General features: G+C 43.0%; 1 protein-coding gene across 1 annotated transcript in view; it reads right to left on the reverse strand.

The window, feature by feature from the left end:
- Positions 1 to 14,290, reverse strand: part of NFKB1 (nuclear factor kappa B subunit 1) — a 77,154-nt gene extending 62,864 nt beyond the window's left edge. Inside the window, exon 1 of the mRNA XM_048509220.1 lies at positions 13,875 to 14,290. The gene's annotated coding sequence lies outside the window, so the exon portion shown is untranslated. The remainder of the gene's footprint in view (positions 1 to 13,874) is intronic.
- Positions 14,291 to 16,578: the final 2,288 nt, after the last annotated feature.

Raw genomic sequence — 16,578 nt, forward strand, 5'->3', positions numbered from 1 at the left:
AAACTGGCTGAATCACCAAAAGAACCCGAAAAAGTCATATCATCTTTTTTCAGGTTTTCCTTTTAGCGAAAAAACCCAGTGTATTCAGCAAACTGCCAATATAAAAAATTGAAACCTTAGTCATTTCAAAGCTGAAATTAATGTATTTGGGGTGATTTTTCCTAGAAATTGTGTGAGAATAAATATTATTCTTTATTAATCTGCAAAAAGGGAAGGGAGGTAGAGAACAACAAACAAATACAAAAATCCAGATTACAAGAATCAATTATGAATTGACTTGATTAGCAGCGCTGATCAAATGGAAACCACAACCTAAATTCTTGTTTATGTGTCTCCTCTGACACTGCGGAAAGTTTACTGTAATCACCAATCTAATGTGGAAGTAATAGGCAACGAAGGTGATGCTACAGACCAGGATAGAGAAACTGAGATCCTCCAACAAAATCCATGAAAAAAGATTTAAAACAGGTAAGTGGGCATAAATAAGTGGGTGAAAATAACAATATATAAGTAGCAGACTTTTGAGATGCTTCTACTTTTTTGCAAGCAAACAAACCAGAGAGGTCTGGATTACTGTGTTAGACGACAATTAATCTTGGAAATCCCAAACCAGAGGGGTCTGGATTACTGTAGATAATAACGAATCTTTTCCTTGGAAATCCCAAAGCAAATGAAGGCACCCTTCAGCAGAGTGAGAAATGAATGCATTTCTTGATTTTCAAATGATCCCAGGGGGGTGTTTTATGATGAGACACTGACATAGGAAGTGGAGAAAACAACACTGCAAACGCAAAGAGGAACTTGAGTTCTTCTCAGAACTTATTTACCAGCAGTAAAACTGGGAATGTACAAGTGTCCCATTTAAAACACTGCACAGTATCGAAACATATATTGCCCAGAAAAATTTAGAGTATGGGAAAGATATGTGAAATTCAATTCTCAGACAGAATATCCAAGCTCATTTTTTTCCATTTCACTTACTACTGCAGAGGACATTTGGCAAAACTTGTTGAAACGTTCAGAGCTGTAGTCAATGGTAGTTGCATTCATAACAACTGCTCAAACTTTAACACTGATGCAAACGTAACAAGCCTGATTTATATAACTAAACCTCAGCCTGTACAAAAACCCTTATTAGATCATTTTAAGCAACATTTGCTTCCCTCAACAGTTCTGCTTTGCTGTTAAGGAGTAATGAGGAAATAGCCACCGCTGTTGCAATCATCTTGCAAAAGACTGTCTTTGATAAATAAATATACTTTGAAATGAAAACAATAATTGGCTATAAGCTCGACAACTCTCTCTGGCAGTCATCTGAGACAAATTGTGGCGCTGCCTTGCAACCTCTTCCAAAAATGAGCATTCCCAATACCAGATTTCAAATATTCAAAAATACACGATAGGCATTAATTCACTAGTCTTTAGAACGCTATTATGATTTCCATACTGATAGCGGAGCCAGAAGAGAATTTGTCCCACTTCTGGACTGTGTTTGAATTAAAGATTAAACCCTGTTTTATTTCTGTGTGAGTTAGGTAGAAACCAACTGTATTAGATAGGAAATAGGACTTGTAAGTTTCTCTGTATTTGTGACTGCATGGAACCTCCTTGGCCCAAGGCAGGAATCCATCTTGGCTTCACCCGAGCCCACCCTTTTCACGTGCAAAGGTCCCTGATGGACGCAAACAAAGGAAGATCTCGGAGGAAGCGCCTCGCCCTGCCTAATCCCTTCAGCAGGCAGATACGGGGGCTATCGTCATCAAGCTCTGCTTCCTGACCCCGGACACCTGGGGAAACCTTTGTGTTTTCCCGCCAGTGGACACGTCATCGCCTCGCCCTACTCCGGCGCGAAATCCAAGAAGGGGATGCCTATCGAACTCTGATTGGTTCCTGTATGCTGCAAATGAATGATTGGTTACTTTGAATTTTGCTAATGAATGGTGGTGGGCTGTCTTGTATTCTCCCGGGCTCCCGACGAGAGAAAGTGTATTTAAGTTGTTGTAAGGCTGCTAGGCAGCGCAGAGCCTTGTGGAACGAAGGTGCTGACACTTAGGTCGGCATCTCAATAAAACCTTTCTTTATTACACTCGTCGTGTCGGGTCCTGTTTGGGTTCCTAGACGCTGCCGAGAGCTGGGTACCTTGGAGCCTGTAGAAAGTTACCTGAGCAGCACGGTAACAATACTACAGATTAAGGTTGCTATCTCCAGGTTGGGAAATTTCTAGAGATTTGGAGGTGGAACTTGGGGAGAGATGAGTTTGGGGCAAGAGAGATCTCAGCAGGATATAATGCCAGAGAGTCTACCCTCCAAAGCAACCATTTTATCCAGGGAAACTGATCTCTGTTGCTTGGAGATCAGCTGTGATTCTGGTTAGCCACTGATTGCATTTTTGAAGTACTGATGGGACATTTCGTTGTGATATTTGATACACACTCCTGGATTTTTGTGTTTGTCACATCAATACACATACACGTGTGGTTATTGTTTACACTTTGCAGAGGGCTTAACTTTAAGCTTTCTTTCATTTCTACTTAGGCTGAGAGCAAGGCCCCTTCTGCACACGCAGAATAATGCACTTTCAATCCACTTTCAATGCGCTTTGCAAGTGGATTTTACTGTGCGGAATAGCAACATCCACTTGCAAACAATTGTGAAAGTGGATTGAAAGTGCATTATTCTACATGTGCAGAAAAGACCTAAGACAGGCCAAAGAGCACGCAGTAAGCTTCCATCATGGAGTGAGGATTGAATCCTTGGTCTCCCAGATCCTACTCAGACACTGTAACCACAATGGCTCTTGGTAAGATTACCTGGTTTTGTTTCTATATAGTTTTATCTGGTTTATATGCATTCTCTCTTTTAAAAATAACCATAAACATGTTTTAGAAAATGTTTATTTTGAATAGAAAGGCAGGACATAAATATGTTAAATAAACAAATAGGATCACCTCAAACGTTCCCCTCCGTGCAGAATTATGCACCTAAGGCAATCTCTCTTCACCTTCTCACTGCCTAACCATGACATACATAAGAACTGCCAAGGACTCTGTTAGGGTTATGAGTGAGAATGCCTTGAAAACCTTCCACAGAAAGTGGAACTGTGACAAGGAACATTTCCATGAAACTACAACACTCTGGGGGTGGGGGACAGAACATATCAAAGTCTTAGCTACTGAAAACAAGCTTTCGGACAACAAGAGAGTGGACAAACATCTAAAAGCATCTAATTTCTAAATTTAGCAGGTCCTGGATGCCCTCTGCATGGATCCCAACTAGTTGCCATTGCCCAGAATTGAAAGAAAAACTTTTTGAAGATACACAGAAGCACTTTCCTCCATTACCACTTAACATCTGGCCATACAACTTCAGACAGTCTTGAAAGAGATTATACAGACCTATTTCAATATGGATTCAGACCTGGGTTTGAGATGAAAACAAGCCTAGGTAACTCAGACAGATGATCTTTGCAAGCATAGTAACAAGCGAGTGTGCCCCTGTTGATTCTCCTGGACCTCTCTATGATGTTTGATATTATCCTTCTGGAGAGGCTGGTTGAGTTGCAAGTGGGGAGGGCACTCTGTTTCGATGGTTCCACTGTTACTTGACTGGCCAATTCCAGAAGGTGATGCTGGAAGACCATGGTCCAGGCCCATGGCATTTATGCTATGAGATCTTGCAGGATTGTCCCCCATGCTGTTTAACATCCACATGAAACTACTGAGAGAGATCATCCAGGGATTTGGAGTAAGGTGCCACCAGTATGTGGGTGACATCCTGATCTACTTCTCCTTAACAGGTAAGTTAGATGGGTCTGCAGAAACCCTAAACCAGGGGTCTTCAAACTATGGCCCTCCAGATGTTCATGGACTACAATTCCCATCAGCCCCTCCCAGCATGGCCAAGTGGTAGGGCTCATGGGAATTGTAGTCTCTGAACATCTGGAGGGCCATAGTTTGAAGACCCCTGCCCTAAACCATAGCCTAGAGATGGTAATGGGATGGATGAGGGTAAATAAACTGAAGCTCAATTCAGGCAAGATCAAGGTGCTGCTGGTCAATGACAAAGCTGCTCAAGGACCAAGGAGTCACCTGTCCTGGATAGGATTGCCCTCCCCCTGAAGGAACAGGTTCATAGCTTTCAGGTACGGATGGATCCTGACCTATAGGTGAAGACCCGATCTCCTCAGTGGCACACTGTACCTTTCATCAGCATCAGCTAATGTGCCAGCTATAGCCATTCCTTAAGAAGCACAATCTGGCCATACTCTGATCCTGTCCACATTGGATTACTATAATGTGTTTTATGGTTCTGCCTTTGATATCAGTCCAGAAACATCGTCTTGTCCAAAATGCAGCAGGCAGGCTAGTGTCAGAAGTAGGCTACTGGGATGATATCCCTCCAGTGCTGAAAGAGCTGTACTGACTGCCCATTTGTTTCCAAGCACAATTCAAAACGCTGACTCTTACCTTTAAATACCTTAAAATAGCCTGCAGATAGGGTGATTGAAGGACTAGCTCCTCCCATAATTCTCCAGCTTGCCAGTTAAGATCTACCTCACAAGCCCTGCTCTCTGTGCCCCTGCCTTCAGAGATAACCAGAGGCAGGTCTTTTCTAGTACCTCATTTATGTAATGCTCTTCGCCCTGAAGGCGTGCTTGGTGCCTAAATTTCTTTATTGTAGGTGCCAGACCAAAGCACTTTTGTTCAAACAGGCTTTTAATTATGGGGTTGATTTATTTAAATATTATTTTAGTCTGGCAACTGTTGATTTAAACTACCTGTGGCCTGTTTTTATTGTCTATGATTTTATCCTGGGATGGAATTTTAAATGCTGAATTTTAATTAATATACTTTAATTTTTTATCTTTTATTACTTATATTTGGTGAGCTACCATGCGCAGGTACCTGAAGAGGTGGCATTAAAATGTTCTAAGTCATATAAATAAATAATAAAGAAAAACAGGCTCCAGGGCCAAGTACTGAAGGGCCTTTCTCAAAATGCCACAAATGCCTTTCCTTTTTGGTACCATGACACTGTTAGTTCAACTCATCTAGTGACAAATGGCAAGTGAAAAAAATGTTTCTCGTGCAGTATCGATGATATCCATGCATGCTAAGAACGAGGCAGATGCCTTAGGAAAACAGCTCAACATTTCCAACTTTCTTCCTGTGTGGAAGTACCTACAGTAGATCAGGATCGAATCAAAAGTTCATTCACCACCAATCTGATGCAATTGCTCCTGATGTATCTACGCTTACCCAGGAGGAACTGATGTGGTTATATTCCCTATATTCCCTAGTAGTAGGTATTTCTTAGGACTTTACAAGTACCTGCTTCATTCAGTCAAGCAAGAGTTAGCAGCCAAAGTCACATGACTGGAATTACATAAGCTTCTGGAAAGATCTCTCCTTTCTTCATCCAGCAAAAAGAAAAGAGGCAGACACATGGGCACATACAGACCAGATTGTGTACTTGCATAGAAAGAGTTTGTTGGTCCTATATTTAGTGTAAATTCATTTATCTGGTAAAGTTCAACAAAACAACTCACTCGCATCTCTGCCCTGTTATTTACTTGCTAATTCATTGCAATATAACAAAAAGTTAAGGGCACAAAAGTTCCCACTGCGTATACTTTTCTCTTTGATGCAAAGTGAGTTGCTTATAAAAAGGAAGCTCCTAAAGAAGCAAGATGTTGGATGAAGAACCCTCAGTCAGCCCTTCTGACCCAGCAATTACTGTTTCAGCAAACATGAGTGCAGTACAGAACCCAAACCAATATCTCCTGGCAAGCAGTCACACTCTACCTGCTCTCCCTCAACTGGATGAGCGAACTTTTTTGATCTGGAAATTTTGTATGAAGCATACTCTTGCTGTTCAGAATCTCTCCCATGTGACTGAGCAAGAAATTCCCCCAAGTCCCTGTGAATTGGAACTGTTTAAAATGGCTGATTCCAGAGCATGCTATCCCCTGGCTTCAACAACAAGGGATGAGAAGAGTGCCCTTACTACCGGTATAAACTGCAAATCAGCCCAAGATCTTTGGAAAAGCTTGCAAGAACAATACTGTGGAAAATCAGACAGAGTTTTTCTCAGAAGCCTTGAATTGATTTGATTTTTCTGAAACATTTGCCCCAGTTGTCAAATATACCACCATCAGGACACTTCTGTGTGTTCCAGCTCTGAGAAGAATGCATGCTGAGAACTTAGACATTAAGACAGCATTCCTTAATGGAAAACTATCAGAGAAGATCTTTATGGAACTTCTACCAGGCTGTGAGCAATCCATGGATAAACACCTTGTATGTAAATCACAAAAAAAGTATTTATGGCTTAAAACAAGCAGCCAGAGCATGGAATGGAAAGCTGAATGTAGCGCTGAAGGATCAAGGCTTACAATAAGGAAAAGCTGACCATGCCTGTACACGAGAATAAGAGATGGACAACACCAATATGTGTTTGTAGACAATCTGTTGGTGTGCTGTAACAACCAACAGAGTGCAAAAGAAATTGCTGAAACAGTTGCTTAAACAAAACAGTTGAGACCCTCACTAGCAGAAGAGAGTGAGTATCTTGGGATACAAATTGAGCGGACTGCAAATGGAGGATTTCTACTAAATCAAAAGCACAAAATTATAGACTTTATCAAATCAGTAAACAAATTTGTAAGCATATCATCGGATCCAGCGTACCAAATCTCCTAGATGGAGGCTAATTGAAGAACAATAATGGTTACAGGGAAGCAATAGGAAAACTTTTATATCTAAGCACTGTGACAAGGCCAGACATCTCTGCTACCATTGGCATATTGAGCCGAAAGACAAAGAGCACCCGATGACCATGATTGGAGGGCTGTAAAGAACCTAGTCAGATATCTCATTAAAACTGCAGCTCAAAAATGTAAAACCTCGCCTTGTTATAACCTACAGCAGTTGGATACATGGATGCAGATTGGGCCAAAGATAAATCAGACTACAAATCCACTAGTGGCTATTCATTCTTATACGGAGACAATCTAATTAGTCGGACCAGTCAGAAACAGTCAATAATTGCAAAGTCAACCACAGAGGCTGATGAATTAGAGTGGATTCTAAGTCTTCTGAAGGACTTTGCCACTTATTACTTCTCTGTTGTCACATGGAGACACATACACATAATACAATGTTTGCTTAAGGATTTCAAAATGGCAGTTCTAATTGCTAAATACACAGAAAGGGATATGTATATTAATCAAACTTTAGTTCAGTGCACAGAGCCATTTCAGTTCACTGCTAGGTTACCATTACTTCCATTTCACTGGGACCAAAAAGCACTCTCAAGCAGATTCCACATGGGCCAAAAACAGCAGTGTGAAAACATTGTAAACCCTTTTACACCATTTTAAACCGTTTTCACACCGCTGTTTTTGGCCCATGCGGAATCCGCCTCTGTTGTTTACCTCAGTTACACACCTGTCACCAACTCAATGCTACTAAATTAAAAAAGAAAAAGAAAACCTAAATCCTCCAATGTCAAAGGCATGGCAAAAACAGTTATTTCAAAGCAACTTACAAACAAAACAAGACATTTAAGTACAAGAAGCCAACCTGATTCAAGATAAAATGTAAAAGGTTGTAAAACTTCATATAAAAAGATAACACAGCAAAAAGCACCACTTCTCACTGTTACAATATTTTGAACCAGACATGTAGTATTTTATCTTATTTATGTTATTTATAGTTGGCAGTTCTCACATGGATTTAAGGCAGATTACACAAAAGTACAGAATTATACCCTTCTAAACTCACTAATGTCAACAATTTAGGACTGTACTGACAGAAATTTAATTACTTACACTTAAAATGTCAAAAACATTGATTATATTGACAAATGCTGAGATGTTAAGTATGCTCATGTGAAACACAGAGCTAACTTGGATGTGAAACAATACTGATGTGGAACTATTTCCAGGCTAATAAGAGACATGAAGCCAACCTTGGAGGGGGCAAACCCATTTATGGGGTCTGGATATGAAATTAAAGAATAAGAAACTAAAGACATCAGAAGTGGACAAAGAAAAACATGCAGAAAAATCCTACAATGCTATCATACTTGAGAAAGAGGTTACTGAATATGTCGTCTTATGTTGAATGCACAGATTGGTCATCTACTAGTTAGAAAAACTGCTTTACAATTTGTTTTATATTACAAAATGTCTCACACAGGTGCCAATTTGAGAGGATAACCATACTGGTCTGCAGTAGAAGAGCTAGATTGGAGTCCCATGGCCTGACAAACCAACATAATTTTGTGGGTATATGTTTCAAGAATGAAAGATCCCTTCATCAGATACAAGTAGATACCAGCCAGATACAACTTTGGCAGATACTTGAGTCTGAAGAAGTGAGCTTTGACTCTTAAAAACTCATACCCTGAAAACCTTGTCTTTAGGGTGCTACTGGACTTGAATCTAGCTCACATAGGTGCCAGTTCTGTTAGGAAACTGTAAAAAACATAAGGCAAGCTTTGTTGAACTAAGGATCCATCTAACCCAGTGCCCTGCTTCTGATACCAACTAGTTAGAGATTTTCAGAAAACCCTCAAGAAGGGGACAAGAGCACCACTGTTGGACCAAAGCAATCGATATACAAAAACACAATATACAAAGATATATGCAAATGGTATACAAAGTAAACAAGAAAGAATGTGGTGGTGTCGTTAGGGAGTCAGACTTGGATTTAAGAGATCCAGGTTCAAATATCTACACAACTCATTAAATTTACAGGGTGGTGTTGGTCTAACGACCTATTATAAGGGCAAAAATGAAAGGGAAAGGGGGGGGCGGGGCTTGCTGCTTTGCTTTTAGAATATTAGGCTGATTCCGCATGGGCCAAAAACAGCAGTGTGAAAATGGTGTGAAAACAGTATAAACCCTTTTACACCGTTTTAAACCCTTTTACATCGTTTTCACACTGCTGTTTTGGGCACGTGCGGAATCAGCCTTAGATTTGGAAGAGACCCGAAGGGCCATCAAGTCCAACCCCTTGCAATGCAGGAACACACAATCAAAGAACTCCTGACAGATGGCCATTCAGTCTCTGTTTAAAAACCTCCAAAGAAGGAGACTCCATCACACTCCGAGGTAGTGCATTCCACTGCCGAACAGCCCTTACTGTCAGGAAGTTTTTCCTGATGTTTAGGTGGAATCTCTTTTCCTTCACCTTGAACCCATGACTCCTGGTCCTAGTTCTGGAGCAGCAGAAAACAAGCTTGCTCCCTCACCAACACAACGTCCCTTCAAATATCTAAACATTATTAATTAGTTGTCATGGGTAGTACAATAACAAAATGCACCCTATTTCGTTCAATATGCACAGCCATTGCAGGAAGGTTTCACTGGTGTGCTTTGAAACAATGGTGTGGCAAAGTAGACTTTTTTTTCTGCACATCAAGTAGAAGTAGAATGAAAGTCTGTCATGAAAAATAAATGTCTGTCATGACAGTTCAGGTTTTAGGCCAAGTCATCCAAATATTCAGCACAGTATCTGAAGGAATGGGTTCTAGTCCATACAACCATGGTGGAATATTTATTTATTTTTTTAAAAAAGAATAGTGTTCCAGACATCCCTATATCCCTGTTCATTCTTGGTGCTACACACAAACATGACTGCCCTACTGAAATTACATCTCTCTCTGCTGTTTGTTTTGCTCATCATGTTTTGTTATGTTTATCTATTTTAGGGTTCTGCTATGGATTTCTTTATAGAAAGAGAAAAACAAAAGTGATTTTGAATAACTGTTTAACAAGCTTCTCTAACAAAGGTTAGCAACCTTTCTTCCATGGCTTAGTATGGACAGAAGGCAGAATCTTTCGGTCTGTAGCTTGAACACAGTCTGTCTACTCTGACTGGAAGCAACTCTCAGAGACTTAGGCAAAGATCTTTCCCATCATTTACTGCCTGATCCTCTTAACTAGAGATACCAGATATTGAACCTGAGGTCTTCTGCATACAAAGCAGATGCTACACCACTGAGCCATAACCCTGTCCTTGCTTATTGAAAAGACCCTAATTATAGGGATGATAATAATGAAAGATTTGTGTAGATTCTTTTTTGCCAGCTGGGCTTTAGTAATACATTATACAAATCTGCTATTAAGTGACCAAAGAGAAACTGGGAAAGTCTAAAATTGCATAACATTGGGAATGTAAATTGACAGCACCTGTCATAATCAAGAAAGGCTATGAAACGTTCTCAGCTTCTTGCTGTATTGAAATAGTAATTAAGACACTATCGCAGTGATGGCAAACCTTTTTGAGGCCGAGTGCCCAAATTGCAACCCAAACCCCACTTATTTATCGCAAAGTGCCAACGTGGCAATTTAACCTGAATACTGAAGTTTTAGTTTAGAAAAAACGGTTGGCTCCGAGGCGTATGTTTCTCGGGAGTAAGCTTGGTGGTAGTCGGTGGCTTTGCTTTGAAGCAACTGTGCAACTCTTCCAACGGGTGAATCACGACCCTAGGAGGGTTTACTCAGAAGCAAGCCCTATTGCCGAGCTTACTCCCAGGTAAAGGATCGTGCTTTAGTTCTTTGCATGAAAATCAGTGGGGTTTAACAGCGCTTGACAGGGTTACCTACACGCTTTCCCCAAAATTAAATCTTAGGTTTAATGCTAATAATCGAGCCCAGCGGCCCAGGCCAGCCTAGATGTGTGTGTGTGTGTGTGGGGACTCTGTTTGCGCGTGCCCACAGAGAGGGCTCTGAGTGCCACCTCTGGCACCCATGCCATAGGTTAGCCACCACTGCACTATCGCCTTGCTATCCAGAACAGAAGGGAAATGATGAGTATGAGTATATTACTGTGTATCAGAAAGTCAACCACACTTTCCTCTAAACTTTGTAAAGTCTAAAACATTTTACTGAAACGCACTTCAAAGATGTCATTTTTAGTCCTTACAGGACTTGCCAGTTTCTTAACCGCCTTAGGTCTGAGAAGGCAGCATATACATTTTTCAATAAATAAATGGAATTCAGTCCCTACTAGGATTCAATCTTCCTTTGAGTTGCTGAGTCTCAACAGAACATCTAGGAATCCCTAATTCATAAATCTTTATTCAGAGGAAATTCACCTTATTTCAAGAGCAGATCCACCCTCTCTAGCCTAAGCACCATACTGTCATGATCTTCTACAGTTTGATTTCCCCCACCAATCTAAGATATGTAATCATGTCTTGATTGACACATTATCTTGATTTTCACACGCACAGACTTAATTTTTGTGGCCTTTATACTGCAAATGAACAGCATAATCTGCACCAAAATTACTAGTACTGAAACTGACAAAATCAGCCTGTTTATGTACCAAATATGTGCAGAAACACATAGGTCTGTTTTTATAGAAAATAACAACATGCTGGGCTGAGTTCTTCAGAAAGCACTGATAATTTTTAAGAAATGTCAAACAGGCCTTTGGTGTTTTTATCAGCTCCTCATCGCTTCCTCTTGTAACATTCTACAAATAGATCCACACTCAGATACACTCTGCATACGTTCAAAGAACACTTTTCCTTATTGCTATTTCACACATTCAAGGGGGGGGGGGGATGCCAGGCCTATTGCTGAACTAGAAAACTATCCCTGACAGATTTGCCTTGCCCTTTTCTTTCCAGATACTTTTGAAAGATTTGTTGTATTTTGAAGCATTTGGGGTCCTAGTTATCTCACTCTGTAACATTTTTTAAAAGCTGCTGCTATAGTTATTTTATTGCTGAATTGTTGCTCTGTTTTTGACCATGAAATTGTGTACTTAGGCATGCAACAATCACTATAAGGGTTTTTCATCTGTTAGCAGTCTAATATGACTATCTCTCAGAAAAAACTATTTAAATACAGTTCCACCTAATATGAATATAAGAACGTAAGTACAGCCTAGTGGATCAGACCAGTGGTCCATTTATTCAGCATACTGTTTCACACAACTGTCAACTTGTTCTAGAAAGCCAAACAAACAAGGCATATAGAGGCCAGCCTCCCAGCTGGTATTCATTCATCCCTTAAATAGATGGCGGCTCCCTCTGATCAGCTGGATAGTAGCCATTGACGGATCTCTCCTCCATGAAGAAGAACAGTTTGGATTTATACTCCACCTTTCTCTCCTGTCCGGAGACTAATGGGAAATTACAAACTCCTGTCCCTTCTTGTCACCACAACAGTCACCTTGTGAGGTTAGTGGGGCTGAGAGAGTTCGGAGAGAACTATGACTAACCCAAGGTCACTCAGCAGCTTTCATGTGGAAGAGCAGGGAAACAAACCTGGTTCATCAGATTAGAGTCAACTGCTTGTATGGAGGAGTGGGGAATCAAACCCAGTTCTCCAGATTAGAAACCACTGCTCTTAAACACTACACCATGCTGAAGCTGTCTAACTCCCTTTTAAAACTATTTAAAACTTGTGGCCGTCATTACATCCAACAGTTCAAACACATACTTCCTGAATCTGTTTCTCAACAATTTCACTGGGTTCTCCCAGAGTTCTAGTGTTATGGGAGAGGGAGGAAAAACTGCACAGTTATTCTTATGATTTAAAAGTCCAGAGGAAACAATTTTGTCTTTGTTAGTTTATATATGGCACGAATAGAGATTTACAGATTCCAATGTGTTAAATTATCACTTCATATGACAGAAATAAATATGCCTGTGATTCATTCACAGAGATGTGAAACTAGAGGAAATTTAGTTCCCCTCCATGAAAGAATGGTGAATAGAAGCTGAGCAAATGGAGGGGTAGAGGGCCCAAAACTGGGCCACAATGATATAGGACTGTTCCTGATTTCTAGGAAAAGAGACCCCCTAATGCTGCCGTCAGTGTCTTGAGGCCATCTTTTTCAAATTCCGTCCCCTAATTCCATCTGACTATCCTTATCTTTAAGTGGGGGAAATGTACTCAGCACATGCTTTGAGGAATTCCCCCTAAGGACTATTTCAAGGCCAACCCTTGAGATACATGCTGAAGCACAGAAAGAAGCGGAACCAGGCACTGTCCAGTGTGAGACGATAGAAGAAACAGTCCGATTGGACAGACCAATGCCAGTTTGCGTGTGTAAAACGCTATCAAGTTGAAGTCCGTTTATGGTTATCCTGTGGGGTTTTAAAGGCAAGAGAGGTCCACAGATGGATAGCTATTGTCTGTTTGTAGTATTCCTTGGCGCCCTCCCATCAATATTAGCCAAAGCCAACCTGCTTAGCTTCTGAGCTCTGATGAGCCAGGGTCTTCCAGGTCAGGGTGGCACCTTCTTTCTCTCAGTGGTTTCTCTTTGCAACTCCAAAGCATGAGGAAAGACTCTAGTTCCGCGTCCACTGAAGCTCCAAAGGGCCTCTGGGGAGGGAGTCCCGCTGCCACCTTGTTTCCTTTCTGACAAGGCTCCTGGGTCTTTCCCAGCGAGAGGAAAGGTTTCCCCAGTGGAGCGCCGCCAGAAAGAGAGGAGGAGGGCGGCAACTTGACTCCACGACCCCTTTCGCTGCCAGTGGGGCCACGTGCGCGCCTCCTCGTTCCCTCTCCTCGATTCCAATCCCGTTCGCCTGCGCGCAACGCAAGCCTGCCTAGCAAGGAAGGCGTGGAAAGCGCCCAAGCGCCGACTACGCGCGCAAAAGCAGAAACAGGGAGGAAAATGCAGAACTGCTATCTTGCAGAAAGACGGCCCGCACAGTCCCTCCTTCCGGGCCCCCTGCTCAGCCCCCCCCCCCCCCCCCAGTTTCTCGATTCCAGCTGAGGGGGCCAACACGCGCCGCCAGCGACTCTTCCGCATTGACATGGTGGCGGCGCAAAAACAGCGCTGCCAAGAAGTGCCAAGAAAGTGGCACTCGGCTCACTCTCCCAGTCTCCCCTCCGCCTCCCTTACCTCGAGGCCGGGCGCCGCGTTGGTCCTCGCCCCCTTCTCCCCTCGCCTTGGCGCACGGTTGGGTGGAAAAGACCCCTACCAAGGTCGCCGCGAGGGGACAGCCAAAGCCCGGAGCGCGCCCAGAGATGCCAGATCAGAGGCGTGCCATCGCCGCGCAGCGGCTCCGAAAGAGGAGGAGCGGTGGAGGCGCTCACGAGGCTCCCACTGGCTCGCGGCGCCTTCCTGGGAAGCCACGGCAAAAAAAGGAAAACAAAAGGTACGGCGGGCGCGCCGTCGGTGTCAGCAGCCAGCGGGCGGACTGCGGTGCCCTGCCGAGCCCGCCCCTGCAGCCTCGCCTCGCCTCGCCTCGCCTCCTCCCTCTCACTTCCTAGCTGGAAATTCCCACTGACGTCGCAAAGGGCGAGAAAAGGAGACAGAGAGAAAGAAACACCCGCCCTGGGGAGGGGGTGGGAGGGCGACGGCACCCCTCGGGCTCGGTGGGCTGGCTCTGCGGGGCAGGAACGCGCCCAGGTGGCCGAGCCGTGCTCAGGCAGGTTGTGTCGGAAGTGACTCTCGTTGAGGCCCCTTCCACACATGCAGTTTAATGCACTTTAATCCACTTTCACAATTGTTTGCAAGTGGATTTTTGCTACTCTGCACAGTACAATCCAGCTGCAAAGAGGATTGAAAGTGCGTTATTCTGCATGTGCGGAAGGGCCCCCAGACTGGGCTTGATAGAGGTAGGTGGTCTGCTGTAGCACAAGGAAAACCTATTGCCCCCTTACAAGGCTGATGGCGTTTATTTATTTCAGGTGCCAATTTTTATTACTTGTTTATGTGAAAAGACGGACTGACAGGGCTGCCCCCCCCCCCCCACAAAAAGACACAGGAGTCAAGTAGCACCGAAGAGACTAAGAACATGTATTTTGGCAGAAGCTGGGTTGAGTCAGAACCCACTTCTTCAGAAGCATTAAATCTGACTGCAACTATGACTCCTGGTTTCCTATGAGGTGGCAGTGGTAATGTGCAAGGCAAGATCCACAAATAGTGTGTTTGCAGTTGCCGTTTTCTTCTCAAAAGATGACACCCCAGTTTCTTCAGTGACTGTCAGACACTGCAAACAACAGCAAAGCAGGGTGGAAATCAGTGGCGAAGCACCAAGGGGACGGGGTGGGGGTGATGCACCAAGAGCCCGCTGGTGGGGGGGGGGGGGCGTGGCAGCGGCACAGGAGGCAGGCATGCCCCGGACACAGTTTCCACTCGCTCCGCCCCTGCTGGAAAGTGCCGTCAATTGCAAACAGGTGGGGTTTTCAAGGAAAGACTAACAAGAGGTCCAGGTGCTGGACTTCATTGGTGGTCTATCAAATACTAACCAGGGCCTACCTTGCTTACCGTAGCTTTTGAGATGTGGTGAGATTGGGCTAGCCTGGGCAATCAATGTCAGAGCAATTAACAGCAAAGTAGAAATACAAAAAAGTCAAATGCAGGATGAACAAGATAGTGGAACTGTATGTAGCTAGGGTATGTGAGATGTTAACATCTATAGTGTGTCCAAGATCCCTATTAAGTGCTGGGGGGCAGGTAGGAAAGTGTTGATGAACTCTTCATTCACTGTGCACAGGGATGAAATAGCAAGAAAAAAAAGTTCCAGAGAAGAGATTTAATCCATTGTCAGCCTGTCCTTCCTCTCTATTTTTTGTCCTCCATATGATCCTCACAACTGAGCTGTGAGGCAGGTTAGTATGGAAAAGAGTGAACACCATAACTTAGACTTGCTTAGACTTACTTCTGCCTATGCAGCTGGGCACATTGAGCCACAAGCGTTCTCCAACTATTTCGGTCGGCTGCAACAAATTCAACTTCATCCCATGAGATGCGAGCCTTGTTTAGGTCTTCTTTGAAGGTCTGGCACCATGTTTTCCATGGTCTACCTAGCTTTTGCTTTGCTCCAGATGGCATCCATCACATCGCGATCTTTGGGTGATGGTAGGAATGGGATGTGCCCAGCAAAACACAGTCGTTGCTCTGTCACAATGTCCTGCAGCCTCCGTATACCACTTCTGCACAGAATTTCCACCTTTGTAATGTGGTCACAGCAAGTGACTCCAGAAATCTCGCGATGGCACTGCTGCTGGAACAAATTCAGCTTTTGGGCTTTTTTTTGCGGAGGTCTTCCTTCCTGGCATAAATTGCAGTTGGTATGATGATGGTGCTGAAGAATTGTATTTTCATCCTAGCATTGATGGTACATGTTGACCAGATTTGGTGCATCCTCTGGAATACTGCTGATGCTTTGCCAATTGTACAGTTCCATGACAAACTGAAAATTTGAACTCATGTTTCCCTAGTCTAACACACTGATTGTGCATTGCATGTCTCTTCATCTACTTCTTTTTCAATTATGTAAGTAGCTATGTTGGTCTGCAGTAGAACAGTTAGACTTGAGTCCAGGAGCACCTTTGAGTCCCAAATTTCCAGGTTATAAGCTATTGGGAGTCGGATAAAAGGCACTTTGACTCTCAAATGCTCATATCCCCCAAAAAAGTTTTATGTTCTAAAATGGTATTGGAATCTAGGTGCCTATTTTTACAGTGATCTACACCTAATCTGCTCACAATGATCTATTTCTGATTGGCTCATTCTCGACACTGATTGATTTAGTAAAACATTTTAATCGTGGCTTTTTTCATGGTTCAAGGCAGTATACAGTGATAGTTAACATTTC

The sequence above is a fragment of the Sphaerodactylus townsendi genome, linkage group LG10, assembly GCF_021028975.2.
Source record: "Sphaerodactylus townsendi isolate TG3544 linkage group LG10, MPM_Stown_v2.3, whole genome shotgun sequence".
Taxonomy (NCBI): domain Eukaryota; kingdom Metazoa; phylum Chordata; class Lepidosauria; order Squamata; family Sphaerodactylidae; genus Sphaerodactylus; species Sphaerodactylus townsendi.